The sequence below is a fragment of the Loxodonta africana genome, chromosome 27 (assembly GCF_030014295.1).
Source record: "Loxodonta africana isolate mLoxAfr1 chromosome 27, mLoxAfr1.hap2, whole genome shotgun sequence".
NCBI classification, from domain to species: domain Eukaryota; kingdom Metazoa; phylum Chordata; class Mammalia; order Proboscidea; family Elephantidae; genus Loxodonta; species Loxodonta africana.
This window is the reverse complement of record NC_087368.1, coordinates 14,021,094-14,037,871: the sequence shown is the minus strand read 5'-3', so window position 1 is coordinate 14,037,871 and position 16,778 is coordinate 14,021,094. Positions and strand designations below refer to the sequence as shown.

The window sequence follows — 16,778 nt, the reverse complement described above, 5'->3', positions numbered from 1 at the left end:
TTCTAACCCCTCACCTACCTGACAATAAATAGCCTTGGCCTCTCCTGATTGTACTTATACCAGATTCATCAGTGCAGGTAATTCCTGCATTTAGCTCAAAGCAGTGACATGAAGCCTGGGGTGGGGCCTAAGAACCTTCTTTTATAACACGCTTCCAAGTAGCGCTGATGCTGCTGGTCCAAGTACTACACTTTCACATTCTGAAAACAAAATATAAATATCAAATAAACTACCTCTGAAAAATATTTTTTATTTTGCCAGCACAACTAGATGGTGCCTGGCTACCACTACCAAATACTCTGACAGGGATCACAAGAGAGGCTCCCAGACAGAGCTGGAGAAAAATGGAGCACAAAATTCTAACTCACAAAAAAACACCAGACTTACTGGTCTGACAGACTGGAGAAACCACAAGAGTATGGCCTCTTTTAACTCAGTACTGAATTCATTCCTGAGGTTTACCCTTCAGCCAAAGAGTTGATAGGCGCATAAAACGAACAATAATACACTTAGCTCAACCGTGTATACCAGACTAAATGGACCTACCAACCCAGGGGCAAGAACGAGAAGGCAGGAGGGCACAGGAAAGCTGGACGCATGGGAATGGGAAACCCAAGGTCAAAAAGGGGAGAGTGTTGACGTGTCTCAGGGCTGGCAACCAATGTCACAAAATAATATTAATTATTTAACGAGAAGCTAATTTGCTCTGTAAACCTTCATCTAAAGCACAATAAAAACAAATAAATATTTTTATTTTACTTATTAGGACACAGCACAGTTTTGTTCTAAAAAATGCGTGTGTGTGTGTGTATATATATATACATATAAAACTCTGGTGGCCTAGGGGTTAAGAATTCAGCTGCTAACCCAAAGGTCAGGGTCATAAGTCTGAATCCACTAGGCTCTCCTGGGAAACTCTGTGGGGCAGTTCTACTCTGTCCTCTAGGGGTGCTACGAGTTGGAATCAACTTGACGGCAATAGGTTTGGCTTTTTGTTGTTGTTGTTGTTCACGTATATATGTATGGAAACCTTGATGGCGTAGTGGTTAGGAGTTTGGCTTCTGGCCAAAAGGTCGGCAGTTGAAATTCACCAGGCGCTCTCTGAAAACCCTATGGGGCAGTTCTACTCTGTCCTGTAAGGTTGCTGTGAGTTGGAATCCACTTGTTGGCAACGGGTTCGGTTTGATATATACATATATATGTGTGTGTGTCTGTGTGTGTTTTAGAAAAGGTAAATATGCTCAATTTTTTGACAATGTTGGTTTAGTCCTAAATTCAGATTATTCCAGTACTTGTAAAAGAACTTCAGCAACATGCACAGATACCAAATGGAAAAAGCGCTTTATGGACTTTGCCTAACAAGTTGTGATACTCATTTTTCAGCCTTATCCACCAGGTATGCAAAGGTCTTTGTTGAAATTCAGCTAACGTTTTCCATTTTTCCTAAAGTCAATCGGTTATTCTTGCAAAATAATTTTCATATTGTTAACAAATTAGCTTATTTTACCTTTTTATGAGGCTCGAATATCCTGTTTCCAAGTGTTTACAGCATAGAAACGATTTTAATAGGTGGCCCGCTTACATAATATTCTGCCTCAAAATCACCTAACACTAGAGACATTTCCACTACCCCTTGTCAGTATAGTCTCTCCAAAGTATGAGTATAATTTTTTTTATTGGGTTTTAAGTGAAAGTTTACAGCTGAAGTTAGTTTCTCATACAAAAACTTATAAACACATTGTTATGGGACCCCAGCTGCTCTCTATAATGACAGCACACTCTCCCTTTTCCACCCCAGATTTCCCGTGTCCATTCAACCAGCTCCTGTCCCTTTCTGCCTTCTCAGCTTGCCTACGGACAGTGTGAGTTTATTTTGAAAAGCTGTTACTCTCTCTCTTTCGTTTTGTTACAACCTAACCTTTCCCCTGAAAAGACAAATGTAGTTATTTTCTCAAATATCTTTTAGGTGCATTACTGGCATCGTTTTCAGCATGGAAAAGGTCAGCAAGTTTGGAACATTATTTATTTATAAAAGAAAAATAACACCCTTAAATCTGGTAACTCTTTTAAGTACATTGCCACAGGGAAGCTCCTTTTTCCCCCAGGTTGGTCATTTATTGTACAGATGGAGAACCACATGATGAGTTGACATGAGCTTCTCCAGGTGTGAAAACATACTAGTTGAGGGTCAGACAGTTTAGAATATGTTGCTTTCACAGCTGGAGTTTTTTTCAGACCTTAAGTTGAAGTAGAGGAGAAGCAAAGCAATGACCAGTCCGTGACCAGCACACAATTCATTTTACTGGTGAGAGTAGAAGACTTGAGGTATGGTTTTAGTGCCAGTGAACTGAAATTGCACATCAGTTTCTGGAGCCGCCGTGATTTTCAATCTTGTCAAAGCCACGAACTCCGCATCCTGTGTCCTTCAACATATGCAGCCACCCTCGGCCCCAGAGAAACCCTTTTAACTTCATGTACTGTGATTGTGGAACACATTTTCTTTCTCACCCATTTATTCTACTTCTAGGTACGGAGGTCTGACTGGCATTTCTCCTTTTGTTAAAATACATGTAAAACAACAAGCCCCCATTGATAATACACAGTTCACTACAGTTAATACAGAAAATGTACATATTGTTCCTAGTAGAGTGACTGACCCAGTGGTGTGCTGTTAAATGTTTAACAACCAGCTCCGTGTAAAGAAAAAAAGGTATTGATTTGCGCTGCCTGCTAATTCTCATGGTGTAAATACTCCCGCCACGGCGAATTTCAAGCTACCAACGTGATGTCATGATCACAGAGTTGGGAGAGACGCACAGCAGCACAGCAATACAGCCCATGTCCATCACCAAGATACAACAGATGGAAGTAATCTCAAGAGCAGACGTAATAGTAAAATGCAGTAAATCATAACTGGAAGCGATGCATTTTGAGGGCTGATTAACCTTTGCTTTTAAAATAATTTATTAAATTATAAGTTTACATATGTGATTTTTCAATAATGTTTGTTTACCAAGGAGTCCCTGGGTAGTGCAAACTGTTAACAAACTCAACTCCTAACCAAAAGTTTAGAGGTTCCAGTATACCCAGAGGTGCCTCTCAAGAAAGGCCTGGCAATCTACCTCCAAAATGTCAGCGACTGAAAACCCTGTGGAGCACAGTTCTGCTCTGACACACATGGGGTCACCATGAGTTGGAGTCAACCCGGCTGGCAACTGGTAACTGGTGTTTATCAACAGACTCACGAAATTCCTGGAAAGTTAATAATATACACTTGAGAGCCAGTACAAGCCAACTCCAGCAGCACTTTGATCTTACCATGCTAAAAGAACAAGGCCTTGGGGAGGACCTTGAGTTAAAGCTCTTTTCCATCCGCTTAACACAGAAAAGCACCACACACAAGAGCTTCTTCCTGATTCTTGGTTTCTCCTCCTACCCGGCTCAGCCAGGGCAGTGGTGATGGAAGACAGTAGTCTTGTCACAAAATTTTTTGATATATATCCTTTTGGACTCTTTCATGTGTTTGTAGGCATGAGTGTGTGTATGTGTCTAAACAAAAACCAAACTCGTTGCCCTCAAGTTGATTCTGACTCAGCAATCCTATAGGACAGAGCAGAACTGCCCCATAGGGTTTCCAAGGAGTACCTGGTGGATTCAAACTGCCAACCTTTTGGTTAGCAACCATTGCTCTTAACCACTGGGCCACCAGGGCTTCCGTATGTGTCTAAGTCTACATATATGTATGACTGTGTAATAAATATGAGACATCAAGAATTTTTGAACAATTGAAGATATTGGGAAAGAATCAAACTAAGCTTGGTGCAAACCAATCTAAATGGACTGTATTAGTGTTGCACACTTTGTGGTTTTTAGGGCTCAATGATTTAAATGCCCTGGAGTTAGCCTATTGCGTGATTATCTTTATAGATAATTTAGGTGAGACTGCAATGAAAGACCTGGGACTTACATCCTTGTGTGCTGTGCTAGCATTACAGTAGACTTTAAGTTTCTGCATGCAGCATTACTGGATCCGACTTTAGGTTTATTCATTTATTTAGTCAGTTAGTTGGCAACTTGCTCTGCAAAAATGCTTCACTGTTTACCTTCTCATCAACAATACATGAAAGTCCCTCTTTTTTCACATCTACAGCAACACTCCATAATATTATTCTTCTTATCATTGTTTTTAAAACCTTTGCCAAACTTCGCAAGTGAAAAATATTGTTAGATATGCATTCTTTCATTATGAGGGAGGTTGAAAATCATTTCAGATCTTTGTTGGTGATTTGTATTTCTTTTTTTTTGGAAAGTGCTTGTTCGTACTCTTTTATTGGCTTGTTTATCTCTTTATTGATTTGAAAGAGCCCTGTACACTTCTAGAATACTAAGTTTTTGTCTATTATACAAAGCAAACCCTCCCCGTCTAGTTGGTATTTGCATTTTAATTTTGTTTTGTTGTTGTTGTCATTTGCTATACAGAAATTTACATTTATGGAGTTAAATATATGAATAATTTCTATTATGGTTTTTCTGCTTTTGTCTCAAATTATAAAAATATTCTATGTTTTCTTCTATTATTCTTTAATCTTTTAATTTGTCTTTAATCCACCTATTTATTTTAACAATGTGTGAAGTAGAGATTTAATTCTATTTTTTCCTAAAATACAACTAATTATCCGAAGACTATCCTTTTATTTTAATAATTCATACTTCCCCTATTTCTTTGAGACTTTTATAATATGATAAAACCGAAAAAAAAAAAAAACCCACTGCCGTCAAGTCAATTCCGACTCATAGCAACTGTATAAGACCAAGTAAAATTGCCCCATAGAGTTTCTAAGGAGCGCCTGGTGGATTCAAACCACCAACCTACTGGTTCGCAACTATAGTTCCTAACCACTATGCCACCAGGGTTTCCTATAATATGCTAAGCTCATGTAAATAGGTAAAGATATAGACTTGTTATTCTGTTCTATTAATCTGTCTTTTCGTCCCTTCACTAGTATCACAGCCTCCTAATTAGAGACATTTTATGGCACAATTCATCACCCACTACCTTTGTCTTATTTCTTTTTGCTATTCTCATTTGTTTACTCACCAAAGTAGCTTTAGATTCACTTTGTCAACTGCTTTTGAAAATATGTAAAGGTATTCAGACCCTGTAATATGGGGCTGGTATAGGAATATACAAACAGACTAACTAAATAGAATAGGAAAGTCTAGAACTGGACCCAAGTTGTATATGGGAACTTGGTATGTGGGGAGGGGAACATTTCAGATCTGTGGGAAGTGGATGGATTTTTCAATACGGAATCTTAAAACTGTCAGTTACAGATATGGAAGAAAATGTAAGTTAGCTCTCAACCTCACACCATAATAACCTCACACAAGTGAATTAAATGCACGAGAAGAAAATATAGGATGATGCATTTAAGGTTGTGGGTTGAGGAGGAATTTCTCAGTATGATGCAAATCAGAGGTACTAAAAGGAGAATCTAACAGATTCTCTTACATAAAGTTAAAAGCTTTGTCATAACAAGAACAACCAAAAAAAGAGAGAAAAATAGATGAAGTGAAAACAGCTGCAATATACGTACTAGACAACGGGTGAGATATATTATGGAGTTCCTACAAATTAATAAAAAAGAACAAAACACAATTTTAAAATGATCAAAGGACATAAATAGTTGAATCATGAAAGAAGAAACACAAAATGGCCACAAAAACTATGAGAAGAAGCTCCATTCTGCTAGTGATCAAGAAAATGGGCAACACCAACAGGAAGCAGTATTTGCTTACGAGATGGGCAAAATTTTAAAAAGATTGATAGCACCCAGTGTTGAAAAAAGTATGAGAAAATGGTCTGTCTTGAGGAAATGTAAATAGGCGCAAGATTTTTGCAGACTAGCTTGATGGCATCGATCGAATTGTTACCTGTATACACCCTATGACCCAGCAATAGCACTCTTAGGAATTGATCCTCCAGAAATGCTAGTGTAAATGTGTAAAGATATATGTATAACAATGTTTATTTTAGCAAAGGCACTGGAAACAACCCAAATATCCATTAACAGGGAGATGGATAAATGGATGATGGGGCAACCCTCCTTCAAATATTTGCCCTGGTTAAGAGGAATGGATAGTTGCGTATTAATAGCTTGGAAAGATGTCTAAGACATACTGATAAGTGAGAAAAATTGCAGCACAGAATGAGAAAAATGATTCATTTAGGTTAACAAAAAAAAAAAGATACGTGTGTGTGTAAGAGTATAGTCCAATCTATAAGGAGTGATTACTTCTGAAGGAAAGATTTTATGACACATTTGTGGTTTTTTTTATATACTGAGCTTTTGAAATTAAATATTCTCTTAAAAGACTAATTTGGCAAGTTCTGACAAAAATGTTAATAATTTGGGATTTACACTACATTTCTAGATTGGTTTGAGAATTGACATCTTTTCAATATTGACTTCTCAACTACAAATATAAAATGTCTCTCCATTTAGTCAAGTCTTCTCTGTCTCTCAATACAGTTTGAAATTTTCCTTATGCTTGTCCTTTCTAAATTGGCTACTTGGTAATACACAGTTCTAGTTGCCATGGCAAACACAGAAACACTGGTGGCATAGTAGCTAAGTGCTGCAGCTGCTAAGCAAAGGTCGTCAGTTTGAATCTGCCAGGCACTCCTTGGAAACTCTATGGGGCAGTTCTACTCTGTCCTATAGGTCACTATCAGTTGCAACTGACTTGATGGCAACGGGTTTTTTTTTCCCCCCGTGGTAAGTAGAATTTTTTTTTCCCATGATATTTTCAAATTGGTTATTGATATGATATGTAAAAGCAATTTTCATACCCAAAGAAATAAACACAGGAAGGATAAAGGCTGGAGACGGGTAAGAAAGTTAGATGCAGGCGAGTGTTTCTGAGTGGCAGTTCTGGCCCTGTCCCCTCCGAATATTGAAACTCTGAAAAGAGGAAGTAGGGACTCAGGTTCTCGGGTCTGAAGGAAGCCCTACTTCTTACCAGGAGTTCTGAGAGGAAGGGAAATTTCCAAGCATTCCATGTCAACATGGAATCACCACCTGGGATAGAAAGGGTGGCAGAGTGGGTCTAGAAGAGAGAGGGCCCTGGTGGGTTTACAGATGACAGCTGAAAGGGCTGCCTAAAGGGCTCGCCTGGGCAGTTCTAGACGCAGGGGCCTGCATCATAGGGCCAAAGTCACAGACAGAGCCCCAAGGGATCTGCCAGAGCTGGGATGAGGGCCACGACTCCCAAGGACCCCTAGGCACAGGTCAGGCCAAGAGACAGACCATGGATTTCACTAGTTGTAATCTTAGGCCACTGAGGAAGGAGGCCATCACCAAAGACCAAGCAGGACAAAGCTGCACATTAAAGACCAGCGCTGAGTCACACAAACCATAGTTAAGATGCCCCATCTCAGAGGCCATGAGATCATCTGAGCTTCTTAAGCCCAGAAGAAACCCAGGGGAATGGTAAGGTCAACCCTGAAAGATGCTAAATTGTTTCACATTTTAATATCTCTGAAATGGGGGTGTGAGTTACGATCGATGGCCCCTTAAAATCTGATCATGGGCCCACTCGGGCAGGTCTGTCACTCTGAAGTGCTTATCTTGATCAGATATTCTATTGTGTGGGATCTCATGCCTGTGGACAACTTCACCATAAGCCACTGAATAATGGTACTGCATGAGGCTCTGCCGGCATGAAAAACAAATTCAAACCCAGAATGGGTTGTCTATTGCTGTGAAAACAATTTGCCATCAAGTGATCAATTGATCTCCTCAAAGATTAGTGCCATATCAGGGGCTCAGTTTTGGTCTCTGTTGCTGGCAGAATGGACATTCAGAGGGGACAATAGTTACACCAGGTTTGTTACATGGAAGTTCATGCAGTTGGATCTATGTGTAATATCCCTCTCTGTCACCATGGCCACTCCATTCACGGATCCAGCCAATAATACATCATGCCAGCTCTGGAGGGTTAATGTTGGAGGTTGGTTAATGTCAACTAGCCAGGAATTTGGTCTACTTGGTTGTTCAATGCCTCTTCTGTGATGGATGCTTTCTGGTGGACTTTTAACATGTGATACAAAAATCTTCACACTTTATGCCTACTTCCATAGGTCCATCTGCCAGCCTCTACCCCATACCTCCTTGTCTCCAATCTTCCAGTCATTTTCCTTCTAGGCCCATAGCCAGTCTGCCAAGTTATTGGCCACTGCCCATGAATACACATATTTTGTCATATTGGACCACTTCTCTTTCCACACAAAGCGAAAGACCAGGTACACTACTTGCAGTTCCGCCCATTGGGAAGATTTCCCCTCCCCACTTTCTTTCAAGGCCAACCCTGAGTTTGGCTGTAATGTAGTAGCTGTCCATTTTAGGCTTGAACCCACACACTGAGCCAACTCAAATGTAAACCAAGCTAAGGCTTCTTCCTCTTTCTTCAGCTGCTCTTATGAAATCCCACATATGGCCATAGTTGTGAGCTTAGGGAGCGGTGCCGGTACAACCACATGTGTGACATGGGGGACTGAACTATCTGCTTATGCAGTTAACTTGTGCCCTCTGGTCCTGCTTGGGCTCAGTCCCAGATGTAGCATTTCCATCTTGAAATTAACTGCTGCCGGGCTCACCCAAATGTCTCACTTGGCAGAGCCAACAATTTCCTATGGGGAAATTAATTCCAATGTCAAAATTAGAACTTCAGCCAGTGGGAACCAGATTTTCTCCTTCCTTGTATCCTGCAATAATTATACCATTTAGAAGGATGTCCTAGGGCCACAAGGTCCCAGAAAAAGCAGACACAATGGATATGGGGGATGGTCTGCCTGTGAGGTAGGGATTCATGGTGATGGGGATCTGGAATTTGGGGAGTAACTTCCATGGCAAGACAGAGTGGTTCCAAGCAGGAACAGAGTTGGATGCAGAGAAATTCCTAAAGTGAGTGCTTGACTGAAGTGGGAGCGTTCATAAATAACGGAGATGCATATATTAGGTGCTCATGGGATCAAGGCTCCTTGAATACCTCATTTATTTTTCAGAGAAGTGAGATGAAGCACAGGCGAAAGTGGGAACAAATCATCTATATTTGGTTATTTAATTAATTAAATAGGGTTATAACTGAATTCTTTGCTACTCCTCCCAATGAGAAATATTCCTTCCCTTTGAATATAGGCTGGCTCTGTTTCTTATTTTGACCAAAAGAATATAGTAGAAATACCACTGTTTTGCAACTTTCAAGGATAAACCTTAAGACCACCATGCTGAGAGGGAGCTCAAATGCCTGGAGAGAGGCCATGGTGAGAGCACTGAGGTGTCAGAGGTGTGCACAGAGCCAAGTTTCCAGCTAAGCCAGCCACCAACTGAATGCAGTCAAATGAATGATCCCAGCTGACACCACTTGGAACAAAAGACCACCCCACTGAATCCTGCCTGAATTCCTGACCTACAGAATGGTGAGCAAATAAATGGTTGTTGTTTCAACCCAGTAGGTTTTAGGGTAGTTTGTTATACATCAATAAATAACTGAAATAATACAGTGTTTAGAAGTAGAGGGCCTTAAAGAAATTGCAATGTCAACGATGACTCATAAACCCCCTTAGATAAATTAGAAATGAAATCAGCAGTCTGAGTGGGAAGGAAGAGAGAGGGAATTCAGAGATGGACAATGACTCAGCAAAACTGTCTCTTAAAAGGAAAGTTATCTCCTATTCAGTTTCCCGAGGCTCTCTGTCAGAAAGGAGCTACCAGCTTTATTATTAGAGCAGTTCACATGATTAAGCTGATGTTTCTATATTCCTCCTCCTCAACCACACCTCTCTCTCCTCCTCCACTACCAGCAACAAAAATTCCTTGTTTCAAGTTTATTTTGCAAGTATCAACATATGTACATAAAATCATCCCAATAAGACGACGATTTCCAAAAGAAACTGAAAAAATCCACATTTTAGAGTTTTTAAATGGCTTTCTTGATCTTGATGAACAAGTAAAGCTAGCAAAGCCCAAAAGCAGCTCTCTCTAGAGAGAACTCCCTAGAACTTTCTCCCACAATTCCACTTGTCAATGACAGAGAAGCCAGGATTAGAAGGTCGGTGTGGGTTCTGACATGGGGGAAACCGATCTCTATTCCGGGTTGCCTCACTAACATTTGTGATTTTGAGCAGGCCATTTAGCCTCTCTGCATCTCAGATTCTTCATCTTTAAAATGAAATGTAATTCACTGAACAAATGTTTATTCAGTTCCTACTCTATGCCACGGTGGCGTAGTGGTTAAGAGCTACCAATGATAATCAAAAGGCTTAGCCGTTCGAATCCACCAGGTGCTTCCTTGGAAACCCTATGGGGCGGTTCTACCCTGTCCTATAGGGTCTCTATGAGTTGGAATCGACTCGACGGTAATGGGTTTGGTTTTTTTTTTTTTTTTTTTACTCTGTGCCCTGCACTGTTCTAGACATCTGAGATACATCAGTGAACAAAATAGACAAAAAAATACAGAAATCCTGCCCTCTTAGAGCTTATATTCTACTGAAAGAGAGATAAACAATAAACATAATAAATATATAAATGATGTGGGATGATAAAAAAACCCCAAACCCAGTGCCGTCGAGTCGATATTGACTCATAGTGACCCTATAGGACAGAGTAGAACTGCCCCATAGAGTTTCCAAGGAGCGCCTGGCGCATTTGAACTGCCGACCCTTTTGGTTAGCAGCCATACCACTTAAGCACTACACCACCAGGGTTTCCATGGGATGATTAAAAAAATTAAAAAAAATTTTTTTTTTTTTTGATAGAAGGTGATAAATTCTATGGTAAAAACAGAACAGGGTGAGGAGGGAGAATAATATAGGGGAAGAGAGCAGTCTGCCGTTTTAACTAGTACCATACATGTTATTGAGAAGGTGACATTTGCACAAAGACTTGAAGGAGATGAGGGAGTGAGCCGTGAGGATATCTGAGGGGAGAGTTCCAGAGAGAGGGAAAATAAGGGCAAAGTCCCGAGGTGGGAGTATGCCTGGTGAGTTTCAGGAACAGCAAGAAGATCACTGTGGCTCAGACGGAGTAAGTAAGGGAGAGACTAGTAAGAAATCAGCTACGTGACCATTATTGAACATTTTGATCAAAGATACTATAGAAGAAGCCTGATCAAAAGGGAGAAAATGCAGAACATAATTTCAAATTCTCATGGAATCCAGAATTTCTGGATCCATGGAGGCTGGATAAACCCCCAAATCTATTGCTCTAAGATAATCTTTAAACCTTAAACCAAAAATATCCCCTGACATCTTCTGAAAACCAAACAGTAATTTAGCTTAACTACTAAAGAATGTCTGCCTAGAGCATTATGCTCTTTTAAGATGGATCTACATGGGATCAAGCTGATAATAGCAACTCAAAAGATTGGATAGGAATATTAGAAACCAGCGAGCTGATGTTAATGCAGGAGGAACAACTCAGTAAAGGAGGGTGAGAATGGCTGCACAACTTGAAGAACGTAATCAATGACACTGAATTGTACATGTAGAAACTTGAATTGGTTTATGTTTTCGCTATGTATATTCTCAACAGCAAAAAAAATAAATTATTTTTCAGAAAGGTTATATACACAAAAATATCAACCATTATATGAAGCCTACAGGTAATCAGCAATCCTGGGTAACTGCAGTCTACAAAATATACCTCAACCAAAATCCCTGACATTAACACAAAAGAAATCAGCTACATGAGGGACTGGGGTAGTAGAGCGTCGATCATGCAGAGCCTTTAGCCACTGTAAGGCTTGGGCTTTACCTCTGATTGAAGTGGGGTCGTTGGATGGTTCTGAGCAGAGGAGTGGCAGGCTCTAACGTGCCATTTAACAGGACCCCTCTGGTCTCCGAGTTCAGAACAGATTTGCCAGGGGCAAGGACAGAAGCAGGGAGTCTGCTGCGATAATCCAGGGGAGAAATGATGACCCACACCCTGACATTTTAATTTGCCTATTCTGGGGCTCCCTGGTGCCGTAGTGGTTAAGTGCTACGGCTGCTAACGAAAGGGTCGGTAGTTCAAGTCTGCCAGGTGCTCCCTGGAAACTCTATGGGGCAGTTCTAGTCTGTCCTATAGGGTTGTTAGGAGTCCGAATCAACTCGACGGCACTGGGTTTGGTTTTTCGGTTTTATTGTGGGGCTCCACTGAGAAAATGGCATGCAATACATGGTGGAAAGGATGGTGGGGGGGATGTAAATGATGGTTCTGTCCTCTTTGACACACCTACTCTGCACTGGGCTGGGCTGGAGACTGGACAGCTTCCGGCTGACCTCTACTGGGGTTATGACTAACTGTGGTGGAGGAAGTGGAAGACGGAGGGAGATCTTTGTGTTTCTTTCCAAGTTTGTTAGGAACTGCCCGTCTGAGAGGAGTGGCTGGCCAGCCCCGGGAAAATCTGATCCTGGTGGGATATGTATTTTGGGGAAATAGGTCACTGCACACTCTTTGAACAGGAAACTTAGCCTGTGAACAATGGCTGGATTTTAAAGACTGGAAATACCTCTTGACTAGGAGAGGTAGCCTCCAGGTCCCACCCAGAGGGTTGGAGAGGAGCCTGCAGCCAGGATATGCAGCAGGACATGCAGGCTGGGATAAGGGTAAGTCCTCGTGGGCTTTTAATGTTCCATTGGGACTTCCCTTACACACACGATGCATGGAAAACCCAGTGCCTGCCACGTTCAAGAAAATGTTCAATGAGTGTTACAAAGGAAACCATCGGGATGGATTTGGCAATTACCTGAGTTGTCCTGGTTACCTTGTGACTTGTCTCATTCTTCCCTACACATGATCACCTCCAAATAATTCCATTTCATCAAGGGTTTTCATTCATCAGGCTTTTGTCAACCAAAGCTTGGCTGTATTTTATACAGGTTGTCACCTTTAGGAATCCTAAGGAAATTTATATTTTAAAAGTGGTCTAAAATCATCACCCATTTATGATTTAAAAAAAAAAAAAAAACTCCCAGCAAACTAGGAATAGAGAAGGCTCGTCCTCCACTTAATAAAGAACACCTACAAAAACCTACAGCTGACGTCACACTTAATGGTGAGAAGCTAGATGATGTTCCCCTAAGATCAGAAACAAGGCAAAGATGTTCCTGCTCCCCACTGCTATACGACATCACACGGGAAGTCCTACCTAACACAGAAAGACAAGGAAAGGAAAGAAGTGCAAGAAACCAGTCTGAAAATTCCACATACCGAGCGGGGCCAAGATGGCGGACTAGGTAGACGCTACCTCGGATCCCTCTTGCAACAAAGACTCGGAAAAACAAGTGAATCGATCAAGTACATAACAATCTATGAACCCTGAACAACAAACACAGATTTAGAGATGGAAAATGAACAAATATGGGGAAGCAGCGATTGTTTTTGGAGCCTGGAGCCAGCGTCCCAGTCAGGTAACCTTTGGTGCCCAATTTAGGGCAGAGCCCAGGGGAGGTGACAGCGCAAACAAGGGGCCCAGCCCTATCCCCCTGAACTCACCCCGGGAGGGGGCCCAGCCGGTTCACGTGGGCCGCGTGGCAACGCAGCCAGGGGGAGAAGTTCCCGGGAGACAGTGACTGGTCTGGGAGCTGGGAGAGCAGCGTCCCAGCCGGGGAACCGTGCCACCGGGATTTTGACTGGGCGCTGGAACGGCACAAGCACACAGAGCTGTTCCACTCCCCTGAACTAACTCCGGGAGGGGGCCCAACCAGTCCGCGGAGGTGGCGCAGCGACGCGGCTGGCAGGACGAGAAGTCCCCGGGAGGCAGCGACTGATTTTGGAGCCGGGAGTAAAGCATCCCAGCAGGGGAACCTTGACACTAGGATTTGGACTGGCAGCGGGTGGCTTCAGAGGGCCAGACCCCCGGGGGCAATCTCCACACAGCCAGCACATATAGGCAACACGCCCTGCGGGAATGTCAGATATAATAATCATTCCAAGCAAGACAAGCAACTCTGGCTATATTCTGAGGTGCTACTCTCCTATCTCGCTGATCCCTCCGCCACCCTCCCCAGGTGGCTTCATTAACATTGGAATTGCCTGAGCCAGAGGGAGAACGGCTCTGGCTCTGCGGCAGCTTTGCTTTCCCCCCTTTTTTTTTCTTTTGGTCTTTTCCTAACCCACTCTTTCGGCCTGAGAGAAGGAACAACAACAACAACAACAACAAAAGACCAAGGGACCAAAAATCCACCCCTAATTGGACTGAAAACACTGAACCAGCTACAGCCAAGCATATATGATCCAAATCTCAGACTTTCATCCTTACAGGGAACAAGGTGGCGGTTATAATCCAAAGGCAATTCTGATAGGGATCTGACTGCATTTTTTTTAGTGGATTTTCTGGAAAAACAAGTTTCCCAGTGATGGCTCGGAGACAGGAGTCCATATCAAACCACATAAAGAAGCAGACCATGACAGCTTCTACAACCCCCCAAACAAAAGAATCAAAATCTTTCCCAAGTGAAGATAGAATCCTGGAATTATCAGATACAGAATATAAAAAACTCATATACAGAATGCTTCAAGACATAGGAAACGAAATAAGGCAAACTGCAGAAAAAGCCAAGGAACACACTGATAAAACTCTTGAAGGACCCAAAAAGATTATTCAAGAACATAGTGGAAAAATTAATAAGTTGCAAGAATCCATAGAGAGACAGCATGTAGAAATCCAAAAGATTAACAATAAAATTACAGAATTAGACAACGCAATAAGAAGTCAGAGGAGCAGACTCAAGCAATTAGAATGCAGACTGGGACATCTGGAGGACCAGCGAATTCACACTAACATAGCTGAATAAAAAAATCAGATGAAAGAATTTAAAAAAATGAAGAAACCGTAAGGATCATGTGGGACTCTATCAAGAAGGATAACTTGCGTGTGATTGGAGTCCCAGAACAGGGAGAGGGGACAGAAAACACAGAGAAAATAGTTGAAGAACTCCTGACAGAAAACTTCCCTGACATCATGAAAGACGAAAGGATATCTATCCAAGATGCTCATCGAACCCCATTTAAGATTGATCCAAAAAGAAAAACACCTAGACATATTATCATCAAACTCGCCAAAACCAAAGATAAAGAGAAAATTTTAAAAGCAGCCTGGGAGAAAAGAAAGGTTTCCTTCAAGGGAGAATCAATAAGAATAAGTTCAGACTACTCAGCAGAAGCCATGAAGACAAGAAGGGAATGGGACGACATATACAGAGCACTGAAGGAGAAAAACTGCCAGCCAAGGATCATATATCCAGCAAAACTCTCTCTGAAATATGAAGGCAAAATTAAGATATTTACAGATAAACACAAGTTTAGAGAATTTGCAAAAACCAAATCAAAGCTACAAGAAATACTAAAGGATATTGTTTGGTCAGAGAACCAATAATATCAGATACCAGCACAACACAAGGTAACAAAACAGAACATCCTGATATAAACTCAAATAGGGAAACCACAAAAACAAATTAAGATTAATTAAAAAAAATATATACTCATAACAGGGAATCACTGAAGTCAATATATAAAAGATCACAATAATCAAAAAGAGGGACTAAATACAGGAGGCATAGAACTGCCACGTGGAGAGTGATACAAGGCAATATAGAACAATACAACTTAGGTTTTTACTTAGAAAAATAGGGGTAAACAATAAGGTAACCACAAAGAGGTATAACAACTCCGTAACTCAAGATAAAACCCAAGAAAAACGTAACGACTCAACAAACATAAAGTCAAACACTACAAAAATGCGGATCTCACAATTTACTAAGAAAAACGCCTCAGCACAAAAAAGTATGTGGAAAAATGAAATTGTCAACAACACACATAAAAAGGCATCAAAATGACAACACTAAACACTTATCTATCTATAATTACGCTGAATGTAAATGGACTAAATGCACCAATAAAGAAACAGAGAGTTTCGGACTGGATAAAGAAACACGATCCATCAATATGCTGCCTACAAGAGACACACCTTAGACTTAGAGACACAAACAAACTAAAACTCAAAGGATGGAAAAAAATATATCAAGCAATGAGCAAAAAAGAAGAGGAGTAGCAATATTAATTTCTGACAAAATAGACTTTAAACTTAAATCCACCACAAAGGATAAAGAAGGACACTACATAATGATAAAAGGGACAATTGATCAGGAACACATAACCATATTAAATATTTATGCACCCAATGACAGGGCTGCAAGATACATAAATCAAATTTTAACAGAACGGAAAAGTGAGACAGACACCTCCACAATTATACTAGGAGACTTCAACACACCACTTTCGGAGGACAGGGCATCCAGTAAGAAGCTCAATAGAGACACGGAAGACCTAATTACAACAATCAACCAACTTGACCTCATTGACTTATACAGAACTCTCCACCCAACTGATGCAAAGTATACTTTTTTTTCCAGCGCACATGGAACATTCTCTAGAATAGACCACATACTAGGTCATAAAACAAACCTTTGCAGAATCCAAAACATCGAAATATTACAAAGCATCTTCTCAGACCACAAGGCAATAAAACTAGAGATCAATAACAGAAAAACTAGGGAAAAAAAATCAAATAATTGGAAACTGAACAATACCCTCCTGAAAAAAGACTGGGTTATAGAAGACATCAAGGAAGGAATAAGGAAATTCATAGAATGCAACGAGAATGAAAATACTTCCTATCAAAACCTCTGGGACACAGCAAAAGCAGTGCTCAGAGGCCAATTTATATCGCTAAAT

General features: G+C 41.0%; 1 long non-coding RNA gene across 11 annotated transcripts in view; it reads right to left on the bottom strand.

The window, feature by feature from the left end:
* Positions 1–16,778, bottom strand: part of LOC111749237 (uncharacterized) — a 530,861-nt gene that overhangs the window by 29,026 nt on the left and 485,057 nt on the right. Inside the window, exon 9 of one of the 11 annotated variants that reach the window (XR_010319564.1) lies at positions 12,790–12,941. The exons of 9 other annotated variants lie outside the window; for them this stretch is intronic. This is a non-coding gene — a long non-coding RNA (uncharacterized LOC111749237). Of the gene's footprint in view, positions 1–10,835; positions 12,942–16,778 lie in introns of those variants that run through there. One more of the 11 variants, XR_010319563.1, reaches the window with a different exon arrangement.